General features: G+C 39.9%; 1 protein-coding gene across 2 annotated transcripts in view; it reads left to right on the top strand.

Annotated features, from left to right (window-relative positions):
- Positions 1 to 4585: 4585 nt before the first annotated feature.
- LOC134527778 (mitochondrial 2-oxodicarboxylate carrier) overlaps positions 4586 to 8419 on the top strand; it is a 54286-nt gene continuing 50452 nt past the window's right edge. Inside the window, exon 1 of one of the 2 annotated variants that reach the window (XM_063360718.1) lies at positions 4586 to 4783. The gene's annotated coding sequence lies outside the window, so the exon portion shown is untranslated. Of the gene's footprint in view, positions 4901 to 8419 lie in introns of both variants that reach the window. The other variant, XM_063360719.1, reaches the window with a different exon arrangement.

The following is an 8419-nucleotide window of genomic DNA, read 5'->3' as shown; positions in this document are numbered from 1 at the left end:
CGTGGAATCTCGGCATCATCTTTTATCTTTAAAACTTGCAGATACAGGTTGAATTTTTGCTTCCAAAAGGTCTATTTTTTGTCTAGGTTACCATCGACACAAAGGTAATCGGGTGGTATCGCAAACTTGTCCATTTTGGTCTTGATGGCGAGCCGAACGAACTTTCTACATTCGCAACACGAACACAAATAACCCCGCGCCTGATACCATGTTATAAATAAGAAGTTCATGGCAGTTTTATAATCTTGATTCTTTAATTGCACATCTCTACACGCTTACACTTTTACATTGTTCCTGCCACACAACATGGCCGCCCAGATGTTGGTTTCCATGTCGCCAACATAACATCTTACATAGTTCACTAGTCACTTATTAAATGGCTTAGACAAAACACTGAAATTAAACCCTACACATGGCTGATGGCTGGAACTAATACTAACATTTAAACGATAAAAATTACGTAGTACTCAAACGACTGGTAGTCGAGTCATACACATTTAATTATGAACCACGCGACACGTCGTATGGTTGATTTAGGGCCGGCCGGGGAGTGGATGAAAAACGATTTAGAAAGTTACCTATTGAAGCTACATGCTGGATTTGGCGCGAAGATTGCAGGCTGCCCGTGCGCGGAGCCTCCGGCCCTGGTGAGTGCTGGATGGCGACTGACTTCCCTCCCTAGCAACCCGGCCAGGGAGGGCTCGATCTCCCGCGGAAAGTGACGGAGCACGGGAAGATGATGCCGGCCAGTTTTATGAACCAAAAGCATTTGCAATTACATTAATTAAATATAAAGGAATATTAAATACATCATAAGTTTTAGTTAATGTTTGTAAGTTATATTGCATATGCACTGTGTCCCCGTTGCGCATTGCCACACCCGGCCAGGCGCTTTGTACACACTGCCGGCCGTGACTTACATCACGCCGTTCGAGGCACTGCTCCCCCCTACTCTGTGTTGCACGCGCGGGCGTGTTCGTATCACTGGCCCTAATTCAGGTGTTGAGGACACATAACGGCCTGTGCTCTCAGAGGGAGCACCGACGGCGGCGTCAAGGTTAACAAACTTCATTCTCCAGTATACAAAGATCACTCAGCAGTAACACTTTTTGAAGCCTTTCTCTCAAGTCACTGAGTTTGTTTCTAACTTGTCCATTATTCAAGACTATCAATATGTCAAACAGTTGGTCCCTGATAAATGGCATACCACATGAATTGCTTTGTCCATTATTTTCACCTTTTTACCATCTAAATAAAAATATTTAAGTACTTGTGTATAATTTCCAGATTAATGTTAGTGTTAATTCCACAATCAGCTCGATAACTGTATGCTCAAGAGGTACAGCATGTCAGTAATTTTTTTAAAATAATATGCAAAATCTAGAGTGTCTGGATTAGAACTAAGCTATGAGAACAAATTTTTCCCAAGCATAGTAAAAGCAGATTCGTCAGTTTCAATCAGCAACATTTTAATTTGTTTATACTCAAATGCCTGATCCTCTTTGCTTTTGATTTTTTGAATGTTACTTTGACACACCCTATCCACATAGCAAATACAAAACCACCTGTGCTCAACATTACCAGTTACAGCACTACATACATTATAGATAATGTTTCGTCCAAATTTGACATGAATGAATTGGGTGTCAGAGAACTGTTGAGAGACTCCCTTATAGTTTTAAAAAATATTTTCATTGACACAGTATCTCCACATTTAGAAAATAAAAATGAAATGGAAATCCTTGCCGCATGTTATCTATAACCAAAAGAGTACATAACTGAAAATCATATGCATTTAGTCCGTGAGTGCTGCCGATGCAAACATAATCCCCACAGTAGTTCACTAACATGTTTTTGTGAGCATCATTCATTATTAAAAAAAATTCGTCACTTTTCAATTCAGGATATTCTTCCACAAGACACATTTCGGCTTATACAGCCTAACAGCAGGTACTTGATGTACTGTTCATGTGGTGAACATATGCATCCACATTTACACAATCACTTTTATTCATAATAGCATCATGGATCACATTGAAAGAGTTAGCAATGTTTCACAAACCTCTTATATTCAGCAAATGTATTTGATTTAACTTGCTGTCCACTATAGAATCACGAACTTCATCCAAAATTTTGTCAAAAGAATTATGGCTAATTTCTGTGCAGTAACAGTTCTTTCATGATCCATTAACCGAAAATGACCTATATCCATATCATGACCAACATGAGTTTTAATGACTTTCACAGCGATGCCTGTGCTACTTTGCAATACGTCCAGTCTTGCTGGGCAATGTGCATTTATTTTACTTGAGATTTGAATCATCAGATGTCGAATATTTTTCCCACATGACACATTTCCATCTCTGTGATAACTGCCATGTGGTCACTTCTGATCTGTCTGTCCTGATCCAAGAAATGTGCTTTTGTCGAACTGGGACTTACACTTAATTTTAGTGATCTTTTTCCATTCTTCAAATTCTTTCGATGATCTAAAATTCAAAACCTCTTCTTGGAACGTAAGGTTGTGGTTTTTTCTATAATGCCCGCCAACAGATGCATTTCTTCCCGCACTGAAGCCACACAGAGCACACAGTTTTGCACAGTGAGTATGGTCAGGACTATGCACAGATTCCTTAAGTCTCTTCAAATTGTATTGGGATGGGAATGCTTTGAGACACTGTTCACAATTAAAATCACTTTTCCTCCCATGTTGCCATTTCTTATGTAACAAAAGATTTTCACTGATAAAGTGTTTCTCGCACATATCACACTGATGAAAACTTTCCATTTCAAAATTTACGTTGAAATTATTGGTGGAAAATTAACCCCACTAAAAATTAACTTAACCTCCTACTTCTATATACCTCCTAAATGCATTACCTATATAAATAAATGTTTGCTTCCAAATGTAAACATTCGCACTCTATATTCGTGACATCTTATCCTGCGCATTTTGCTCCGGCTATCCGCTCCTTGGAAATGCCGCGCTGCTCACGCTTATTCCGGGGCCAGTGGCTAACTTGTCGTAGGCTGGTCGACTAGTCCCTGAAATGTTTTTATTTTGCCGGCTACTCAGGGTTCGGTAGAGGGGGGTTCAGGCCGCGTGGCCGAGGGACTTAGTATCCAGAATTAAAATCAAAACAACTCGAATAAATTTTCCTGGTCCTTTATGCACAGTAATATGAACACTTTACATGGGGCTGCCGCGTTTCCGCCTGTGACTATTTCTATTGGGCGAAGCCCGGTTCCGCACACTATTGTACCGAAAAATATGGGACGTCCCGCCCGTGACGAGTATTACCCACGCTGCAAAGACTTAAATTCGCTATGACTCGCGTGCAATAAGATGGCTGTCTGACTGTACACCACAACGACCGGGAAGAAACGTAAAAGCACAGTACATGCGACTGCGAATGTCCAGTTTGCAAAAATACTCCGCGACTCGCAAAAATTAAGAGAAGAACACACGTGAGAAAAATGACAATTTGAGAGAACGCGACTGAATGACAAAGTAACAAACACGACTGAATGACAAGGCGACTGCAAAGCTGAAATCACTTCTGCATGGCAAAGTCTAGAGCTACAGCAAATACCGCGCCCGTTCAATCTCACCGTCCCGGAGCGACGTCACAAACACGTCCGTTGCCTCTCGTGCTGGGTCCACGACTGCCTCCCACTCCCCTGGCGCGCCCGAGTGCTCGCGTCTCTCCCCTCTCCGCGAGCCCGCGGAACACGCTGATTGGTCACAGGCGGAAGCCATGGCCTTGGCGCCTGGTGAACAAATAAAACTTACACAAATACATAACCCTTCAATACAAAATTAATTATAATAAAATATAAGCAAAATATATACAAAAAACGTAAAACAAAAATATATTTACAATAAAATAATATGTCAAATCATGTACAGAAACAAAACGTCGCACATCACATACACTGGCGAGGCGAGGCATAACGGCCTGAAGGAGCCGGGGAGACACTTGGGTCGACAAGCTCGGACCTTTGAGGGAGCACAATGGCGTGCATGCAGGATCTGATGTCATGCCGTAGTCTAATCAATTATAAAAACACCTTTATTTCTTCTAAAATTGTATTTAAAAAAAAATAGAATTTTTTTTATAAAGTCACTTTAAAAGAAAGTTGATACTGAAACAATACTGTGAACAACTTACACATTAAATGTTATTTGCAGTTATTAACACAGGCTTTACATGCAAACACAATTTTTTTAACAATAAAAATTTTAAGCTTTTGTGTCACTTATCAGCACTAAATAAATTAAAAATAATTATCAAACTAATAAATTATAAAAATAAAAGTTTGAAGTATTGGGTACACATATATTACATACCATGAGTGGAAATTCTGCAGTTGTTAATTCATGAGTTCAACATTTGATTAATTTTTTACCAACTGACAAAATACATCACAATGAAAGGGTTAATAATTAAGTGCAAAACTATAAGGATGTTTTTTTTTTTTTGCAAATAGGAAACATGGTAAACTTTGTCGTAAGCTGGTGTGTTTCTTCGTATAGGTAACTTCCTTTACTGCCATCCTATTCCTAATCTCCGTTTTCTATGCTGCCATCCATTCCTTTCGTTGCTTCTCCGAGGCCTACCCTTCATCAAAGATTATCCACACCTTCATTGCCGATGATGTCGTTAAAAACACTCATTTTACGCTCTGGATTGAAATTTATTTTTCTTCCGAACGCACGAATTGTAAATCGGTTGTCTGAGGATAGCGCGCGGGAAGAGTCAAACAAACTATTGGATGAATGGTATGATTAGAATAAATCGTATTTTTACTGGTTTAATTGAATTTAATGAAATACACCAGTGGTTTTTATTTAATCACTCTGCTAATAGATGTGTATGATTTCTTTCTTGTGCGAACAGTAAGTTGATGCTATTTTCGTAACAGTTTCATGATACCTGAACAGATAGTAAATGACCTTTTTAACCTTTATTTTCTAACATAAAGTTGCAAACAAGTCCATCAGTGTATCGCGAACAGACCTGAAGGACGTGACGTTCTATCGAAGAGATTTTATCCTAAGATTCATGTAAATCAATTGGAGAAAGTCAAGCTTCGGCAATACTTTTAATTTTCATATACATGTACTGAATGTAACGCCATTCACACACAAAAAAAATTACCTACTTAAGTAAAGTCAAGAATATACACTTGCAATTGGACTTTCACCCTTTGGCAGAGAGAACCCCCCACTTTAGTTACCAGAAACAGAAGGGAAAGGATTTGGGAAAGTGCTATGGAGATTGGCAAGAATGGTCTGATGGTTGTGGAGGAGGTGCGGTAAAGGGAAATATACATACCATCAGTGATATATCGAACATAGGTTGGGGCACACTTCAGGCTGGGTTTATAAACTTCCCAAGAAATGCAAGCATGTAAGGATGCACCATGCAGCAAGAATAAAAAAACTAGATTAGTTAATAACTTACAAGTTCAAAAACATCACAAATCCTCTCACTTTAACTTGAAACTGTAGATCTAAAAAAAAAAAAAAAAGCTTTGCCAGGCTTTTATTTTTTATGTTTTTCATTAAAATTAATAAAAGCCTTAATTTTATTTGAGAGCTTAAGTTGCTTTTACTGTGCGATAATAAGTACCTATGTGAAAATGTAATGTGCATGATGAAAATAAAACGGCTTTCTATACACACTATTAACATCTGCATGTTTAAAAAGTTTTCGAAGCATTCCACTTCAAATATAGAAGATGGGAATGCAGACCAAAATGTAAGAAGAGTTGAAAGTTGGCCAATGCTTGCATTGCATTTTTTGCATCTTTATAACTTATAAACAAGTATTTAAAAAATGAGTTATTTTTACTTGTTTCCATCTTTATTTTTTGGGCTTCTTGCATAGGTTTTAAACCTGGCTTTAAGAAATAATATGGTTGGGGAGGCTGTGAAGAGTAGGGGAAGAGGTTATTCTGCAGAGTGGGCTACAGAAAGATATCTTCAAAGAAAGGGGGAACCATGAAGGAAAGTAGGTAGTAGCATTGGGTAGGGACTGAGAAAGAAAGCACTCATTTCTGGTGATGATGAGGGATTGGAGTGAGTTATATGGGCGGAAGTGGCTGTTGGATATAAGCCCAGTGGCAAGCTGTCCCTCCTAGTTTCCTCTTAGCCTCCTGCTGAACTGGACTATAGTCCTGACTATCACACACTCTTCATTGAAACAGTTCTATTCACCTATCATTCTTGTAACCGTTTAATTTTTACCCCTTGCTATTTCCCTCCTCTCCCTGAAAATTTAACTGAAGTTCTCCCTCTTGCTTCTAGCCTTCAATCTCTCTAACATGTGCCTGAACTTTCCACGCCCTCCCGCCTCACTCATTACCTAATACATCTAAGTAACTTAACCGTATAGATCGATTTAAGAGCATTTAGGAAAAGGTTGCAAGGGTGGTGTGGCGAGATTGGGATGAGTGGGGGGAGGGTTGGTAGTAGACCAATCACATGATAAAATATAATAGAACCATCTTTACTCACTTTGTGCCACTTATTTTTTGTGAGTGGAAAAGTTAATCTCAGTGTTTGTTTTAAAGTTATTAACATTTAAATATTGGGGAGAAAAACTTTATCCTGGTCCACGATGAGTTTGTATGTCATGATTGAAGATTGTGAGGTTGCAACAGGAGTCGTAAGCTGGTTTGCAAGCTTGTGAAATGCTAGTTGCAAAACTTGGGTAGAATCAAAGTCTTACGAATAAGACTGACACGACTAGCCAGTCAGCATTGATGAGACACTGCATGTGTCAAAACTACTTAAATACTACCTAACTCTAAAATTGTTTGTCCTAGAAAGATCAAATTTATACCATTCTCTTTAGAATGTCAAGGGCTTTAATTTAACATAACATATTGTTACGAACGTTACCAAGGCCACGTCACGCGCAGATCAAAGTCATAGGAATACGACTGACACAACTAGCCAGTCAGCATTGATGAGACACTGCATATGTCAAAACTACTTAAATACTACCTAACTCTAAAATTGTTTGTCCTAGAAAGATCAAATTTATACCATTCTCTTTAGAATGTCAAGGGCTTTAATTTAACATAACACATTGTTACGAATGTTACCAAGGCCACGTCACGCGCAGGTGCACGCCGTAACATGAGATGTGCCCTGCGCATCTGGGTCGCAGCTTTATCTCCCTCCAGCCCTCCGCACTCGCCGCGCGGCGCCCTGCCTTTGATACGTAACTGACACCGGACAGCTGGGAGTTTCGCGAGCCGCCGACACGTGTTTTTGAGAGATTTCTGCCGTCGGGACGGCTCGCGATGACGCGACAGGCCCCGTCCGCTCTCGTGAGTTCTGGAATTGCTGGGGCCTATATATATGCCCGAGGACGCCAGTCGGAGAGTCTGAGGAGTTCGGAGTGTTCAGTCGGGAGTTCTCCCGCGGCGGAGTTTCCGGGCGATAGTGCCGCGGGTGCGGCAGAGTGGCGAAGTCCTTGGACGAAGGTTCCAGGGCAGGGAGTGAGTGAGTTCAGTGGAGTCGGGAGTTTTCCCGCGGCGGAGTTTCCGGGCGATAGAGTCGCGGGCACGGCGGAGTCCCGAGCGAAGTTGCGAGTGAGGCGTCGAGTGGGATCCTCAGCGAAGGCAAGTCTCGGCGGCGGCGGAGTGTGGCGACGGAGTCCCGCGGCGGAGACCCACGAGGGGTGCTGCGGCGAGAGTTGCGCCAGAGGTGCGGCCCAGCGAGGTGTGCGGATTGTGCGGAATGAGTGACTGGGGAATTGAAATTTCTTTAAGTGTAATTAATTATTTGCCAATTTAGAAGATTATTTGTAAGTGACAAGTAGTGGTAATAAATAAAACTGTGTAGTGTAATAAAATCTTTAATTGGGCTATCCTTTACGAACCCGCAGGAAAATCGTAACAATATAACTTGAGTGTATCTCTTTACTTTATATTTTTCCCAAGGAACTCAAAAAAGTTTTTTTTTTATAAAAAACAAAATTTTGAATTTTTAATTTTGATGAAAAAAATGTATTTTATACCAAACCTCTTTAATAAATGGGGAAGGCATTTGAAGATGGTATTCCAATGGTATCACATTGAAGTGATTTTTTTATGAAAATTGATGCGTGTAAAAATTCTGCTAATTTATGACTTGTTACATCATAAAAAAAACTTATCTTTTTTATTTAAACTTGTCTTAATAATTGATTCTCCATTATATCATAAAAATTTACTTAAGAAAAGTTAGGTCTAAATAGGGTGATAATAGTTTATTTGGTCAATATAAAAACTGGACCTAACAGAAGTTACTCAAGCAGTGAAATGTTTCTTGCCTGTTTCAACTTGCAACACTCAGTCAGCTTCCTCTTACTAGGGTTCTTGTCTTCAGTCATTGTGTTGTGACTTGTTTCTGAGTGAACAA

The sequence above is a fragment of the Bacillus rossius genome, chromosome 1 (genome assembly GCF_032445375.1).
Source record: "Bacillus rossius redtenbacheri isolate Brsri chromosome 1, Brsri_v3, whole genome shotgun sequence".
NCBI lineage: Eukaryota > Metazoa > Arthropoda > Insecta > Phasmatodea > Bacillidae > Bacillus > Bacillus rossius.
Note: the sequence above shows the minus strand (reverse complement) of the source record. Positions and strands in the feature narration are given on the sequence as shown.